General features: G+C 44.3%; 1 protein-coding gene and 1 pseudogene across 1 annotated transcript in view; both read left to right on the top strand.

Annotated features, from left to right (window-relative positions):
* The first annotated feature begins 304 nt into the window (after window positions 1-304).
* Window positions 305-423, top strand: LOC148532189 (5S ribosomal RNA; annotated as a pseudogene).
* A 711-nt stretch (window positions 424-1,134) lies between these two features.
* The window catches only part of PRKCZ (protein kinase C zeta), a 256,098-nt gene continuing 251,232 nt past the window's right edge, over window positions 1,135-6,000 (top strand). The window contains exon 1 of the mRNA XM_088468202.1: window positions 1,135-1,580. The gene's annotated coding sequence lies outside the window, so the exon portion shown is untranslated. The remainder of the gene's footprint in view (window positions 1,581-6,000) is intronic.

Genomic DNA, 6,000 nt, shown 5'->3' with positions numbered 1-6,000 from the left:
TGACAGACACACTCTTGCCGGTCAATGTGTATTGGTATTTTTTTATGATGTTATGTATCTAGTTCTATACACACTAATCATACATTTGATGAATATTTATGAACTGCATAAACATCAGATTATACATACGAGATATCTTGACTGTAATATATTATACCTGTGACATAATTGAAGTACGCATGTGCAAAACTTATTTTTTTAAATCTGCATTACGCATTTACACAAAGCGGACTCCTCATTGAGATAGTCCTACATTCACTTTTGCTATTGTACACCAGGACATCCAGACTCCCTTAAAATAAATACCTACAGCCATACCATGCTGGATATGCCCAATCCCGTCTGATCTTGGAAGCTATACAGTATTGGGCCTGGTCAGTACTTGGATGGGTGACCACCTGGGAATACCAGGTGTAGTAGGTTGGTATATATCGGAGATGGATTGGGAGAGATTGGTTACATAGTTTAGTGGTCACATGGTACAATTTTACAATTTGCTAATCTCAGGGTCACTGCGGATGTTATCTTCCTGCACATTTGTCATTTGGCCAGAACACAGGATTTCCAAATTCCCATTATATCTGCACAGATTTATTATCCGCAACAATTTTTTTATATTTCGCCATATCCATGTACTCAGGTTTAACAAGGAGATTTACTGATTTTTAATCATATTATTAAAAGTTATATTTTATGTACATTTTGATTTAAGAGTGCCCCAGCAACAAGCCCTTCTTGCTCTTCTTTCCTTTGTATATGTTTAAAATATACTATGCCAGCAGGTTTACCATAGGATGCATACAGCATAGGAATTGTGCCATGTTGCAGAGTGAGTGCTGGAATGTAGTAACAAAATACAATGGGAGATAATAAAAGGGTTATGAAGGAATGTACCTGAGGAATGCTGGGTGAGTAAGTGCCAGTATCAGCCCCGTGTGATGTAACGCAGCAACCTCTCCGCATTCCTCCAGTGACAGCTCCCTGCCCGCCACACTCTGTTACTCAGTGACTGGAACGTCCTTTGATTGGCCGCAGGTGTAATCCATTGCACCCTCATTGGTTAATCCCTTATAATCTTAAACCAGGTAATGTGCGCGCTGAAGTTATTGGTCCCATCTCTCCAGTCTCTTACAGCGATTGGCTAGAACAGCCGTGCTCTCGCAAGGTGATTGGCAACGGAGCTCACCAAGTTCTTCGCTATTGGCTGAGGCTGGCCCTACTATTATTCCGCCATATTCCGGGAGTCCAGTGTTCTTCGGACAGGGCGGCACTGACGGGTGTCCGGGGCAGTAGTTTCGGGCTTTGGTGACGGAGGAGATCGGCTGCTGGGGTCTGTGGTAACTTGTGTGGAGTTTATTGCAGGTGACAGGTGGGAGCCGGCAGAAGGTGTCAGAGGCAGGTGTCAGTGTCTGTACTGCCCCCTGCCTATAGGGTGCCTGTGCAGCCTCCTACCAACTCCTGCCACCAGTGTGACCGCTCCGGAGACTCACTATCTTCCCTGATCCACTGCTGGCCGTCCTCCCTGCCAGAAACCCCGTTCGCTGGAGATGATATACTGACGAGTTCCTCCCAGTTGACTCGTAAGTGTGCCCCCCCCCGTCTTGTATCATTATTCATTAATAATTGCTGATATGTATGTATGTATCTATGTGTATGTATGTATGTGTGTATATGTATAGAGAGAGAGAGAGAGACCTATTTGTGTTGTAAATGGGCATAACTACAACTAGATAAAAGTGAGAACCTACTATATTGACACCTATTGTAACTAGGGATGTGCAGGCTCGGATAGGTTCGAGTTTGCACGTGGAGTTCGGATTTTTCCCTCCAAAAAAACGGAACTCAGATCGAGGCAAAACGTCATCTTACATGGACGAACATCATCATTCCTGGTCTTTTGTCCAGGAATGATGATGTTCGTCCATGCAAGATGACGTTTTGCCTCGTTCTGAGTTCCGTTTTTTTGGAGGGAAAAATCCGAACTCCACGTGCAAACTCGAACCTATCCGAGCCTGCACATCCCTAATTGTAACTTACATTTTCAGCCCAAGACCCTGTAATAAATTACACAGTTATTCTATGATACTGTATCTGCGCCTTCCCTACTATTATACCCCTTTTCCACTTAAATTGTCTGACCCGGAGTTGGAACAAAGTTCCTATCTGGATCAGACCCGAAATTTTGCAGGCGGCGACTCAGGATATTCCCGAGTCGGTGCCATTCACACCGGAGTCGGGTCTGCATAGACCCGGCTTTTCCGGAGTGAAAGTGGTCGCTTGGAGATGACGTCATCTTCAAGCGCCACTGAAGTCGGACCAATCGGCCGGCTAGCAGCGCACTCTAGGTCATCGTGACCCAGAGTGCGCTGTTCTCACAGCAGGGTTTCACGGGCTACGCCCGTGTTAAACCCTGCTAGTTACCTGGGTTGGATTGCCGGGTCACTCGACCCGGCGATCCAACCCTCTCCCCTTTTACACCAGGGAGCTGCCCGGTTAACCCTTCAAAAACCTGGATTTTAGCTCCGGTGTAAAAGGGGTATCACATCACCAGGGCCGGTGCTACCATTAGGCAACTGCCTGAGGTCGCCGGCCATTGGAGGGCGCCGCTGAGTCCACCAAAACAAAATTTATTGGCTTAATTCCGGGCTGAGGTTGTATAATGGATTTGTGGCACAGCTGTGTATATCTATATCTATCTATCTCTGGTTGGAATGCCGGTGTGAGAATCCCAACACATCTCAGAATCCCGGTGCTGGCATCCCGACAGTAAGTGCTGGGGTTTGGGTAAGGCACTAGCGGTAGAGGTTAGGTTTAGACAGAGGGGAGGGGGAGGGAGAGGGGGAGGGTTAGAATACTGACCGACCCTGTCGGGATTCTGACCAACGGGATCCCGAGTGCCGGCATCCCGTACCCAACTATCTAGGTGTGTGTGTGTTTTACAAACTGCGAATGAAAAGAAAAAAAAAAAATGTGGCTTGTGATTGGTCCATCCTGCTTATAAACACCTTCCTCCACCATTTTAGTAATTTCCTGTAGGCTTCGTTATAAAGATGAATTTTTTTTGTTTATTGTTATTATTAGTTAGGAAATTGTTAGTTCCCTCAGTTGATTATGTATTCCTATAGTGATTTCCCAATGCTTCTTGCATGTTTTTCAAGTTCTGGTTTATAAGCGCTCTCAGGACTAGGCTTAGTGACTGGCCACCGTCCACTTTTTTGTTACTACAAGTAACTTGTTGCGTAAACAATGTTAATGACCAAATGGTTTTCTTTACTAAGTACCACTTTTTGTAAATGCTTTGTGAAAAATTGAATATAGGTTAGACAAATGTGTTGGAAGTTAAGTATAGGCCATGCGGAAGAATATAAATGTAGCACCAAAGCGAAATTGAATAGAAGTAAGACATGTTTTAATTGATTGAATTAATTAAAATCATTTGACCCTGTTTGATAAATTAATCAGATTTAGACTTGTCAGAAAAGCAATTAGGAGAATTGAAAAAGAATCATTAATGTGCCACTAGATAATTCGCTTAATGAAAGTATTATATTAACCATTTAATATTTTGATTCCCAGTTTGTTCTTTTGTTTCAGTGAGATCTTAAACATTGTATTTTTACGTGCACCCTTAATACAGTTGACAGCTATTATTATTTTTCAATAATTTATTCTGTATTATATTAGTGTACAATAAGCTACTGTAGTGTTCCCGCTAGACTTAGGGAGTCTTTAAGTGTGCTGAAAAGGGGGGGCCGTGGTCCACTGTGGAGGGGGCATCATCGTACATGGAGGTGTGCCCAGCACTTAAGGATGTGCTGGGCTTCCCCCAAGCTATCCTCTCACTGTGAATTGATGTCATGCGCATGGCAACTGTTCAACCGACGGAGAGCGGTAACTGCAGGGCAGGCTGTTTTAGCGGGGTGGTGCTAAAAGGGCAGGGCACATTTTGCCCCTTTAAAATTGGGCAGGGCTCTGCTAAAACAGCCTAGTGGGAACCCTACTGTTATGTATCTTTTTGGGGAACTGTTAAAAATGATTATTATTATTATTATTCAATAAGTAAGGTAACAAGACCTCTTGTGTGTAATGTTGTCTATTTCATTCTAATTTCCCGCCAGGCTAGAGCAGGTATACCACTGCTTCCTCTCACTGTCTGCAGTGGCAACAGTCATCATTGATATTTGCAATTAACACCTATCTCTAATTAGGTGCAAGAGATTCTTCTGAAACAGGCGTCACTTTGTCATGTGCATGCCTTCAAATAGCATGGAACACTGGCTATACACCCACAACACTCTCATGACGCTCCCACAAAAAGACAGCTGCCTAGCTGCGACTCATTTCACAGAACCGCAGTTTCCACATAATCACTAGATGGGTCTGCCTTTTGACTGTGCAACTCTGTTCTCGGCATAATTCTAAGTAAAAAAAACAACTGCTAGTTGAATTGTTTTGCTTGGCTTTTTCTGTTTGAGGATCTGCAAGATGTGAGGTGAATTGATGTCTATCTTTTGTGATCCTCAGGAAGTTTGCAAAAGCAGATCTATAGGTTGGTGACACATTGGGGTGAATTGAATTGTTTTCTAGAAAGACCCCAACACCACCACCATTGCAGCCCCAGTATGGGGGTGTAATTCAATTGTTTTGCTCTGCCCGCAACTCCCATCTAAAGTGACCTGAGCGATATTTAATTGTTTGTGCTGATGGACATGAATTAATGGCCGCCTTTTACATATTGCGCGTGTTGCAGCCAAATTCCCCGGCTTTAGACCCTCAGGAGGGTGCGATCAGAAATAATGGGCTCCCAACGGCACAAACAATTGAATTGCTCCTGTCACTTTAGACGGGAGCTGCGAGCAAAGCAAATTAATTCCACCCCCAAACTGGGGCTGGGGTGTTGCAATGGTGGTGGCAAAATTTTCTCAATTTAAAATGTATGCCCTACAGTCTAAAACGTCGTATTTTAAGAACCTCATCTCTTCCCAGTCCTCTAACCCCCGTCATCTCTTCCCCACTTGCAACTCGCTCTTCAGCCCCCATCTTCTCCTACCCTCCTCACTCTCTGCCATTGACTTTGCAACCCACTTCTCGTCTAAACTTGACTCCATACACCAGAACATGACATGCCACCAGTCAGCCCCCAATCCTTTTTTTCCTGGGTCTACACCTCCCCATCCATTTTACCTAGTATGACCTTTTTTTTTTATTTTTCTCTCCCCGGTATTTGGAGACTAAGTCATGGCTCATGTCCTACACAATTTCATTATCTATTGACAGCACCACCATGTCTTCTAGTCCACAAGTGCGCTGTTTTGAAGTTTATAATTGACTCCTCCCTGTACTTCAAAGAACTCATCAGTACCTCTCGCAGTCTTTCAATTTCCATCTCAGAAATATCTCCAAGATTAGACTTTTTTTTTTTTTCTCACCCTGGAGACAACGAAGACCCTCATTAACTCACTGGTCATCTCCAGATTGGACTTCTGTAACCTTGTCCTATCTGGCCTCCCAGACTCCCACCTTTCCCCACTCCAATCTTTCCTCAATGATGCGGCCCGGCTCATTTTCGTCTCCAAATGTACTACATCTGCCTCCTGTATCTTACAAGTCCTATACTGGCTCCGCTTCCTTTTCCGAACCCATTACAATCTTCTCACACTCTCTTACAAAGCCCTCACCCATTCCTCACCTATTTACATCTGGTTTTATCTAACTTCACACTCCCGCCCACTTTGCTTTACAAATGCATGTCGCCTCTCCTGCCAACTGATTACTTCCTCACACTCCCACCTCCCAAGATTATGCCCGTGCTGCTCCCTACCTCTGGAACTTTCTCCCTCTCTCTATCAGACTCTCCTCTCTACAATACTTCATACGGGCTCTTAACACCCAATTCTTAATCAAAGCCATCCAGCTCTCATCCGAACTCAGTGCCCCATGCTACTTACTCACTCTCTTCCCCCATCTGTGTCTGTCTGCCCCTCCCCTTTAGAATATAAG

This window comes from Taudactylus pleione, unplaced genomic scaffold (genome assembly GCF_031769625.1).
Source record: "Taudactylus pleione unplaced genomic scaffold, aTauple2 ptg000082l, whole genome shotgun sequence".
Taxonomy (NCBI): Eukaryota; Metazoa; Chordata; class Amphibia; order Anura; family Myobatrachidae; genus Taudactylus; species Taudactylus pleione.
The sequence above is the reverse complement of the archived record's forward strand: the minus strand, read 5'-3'. Positions and strand labels throughout refer to the sequence as shown.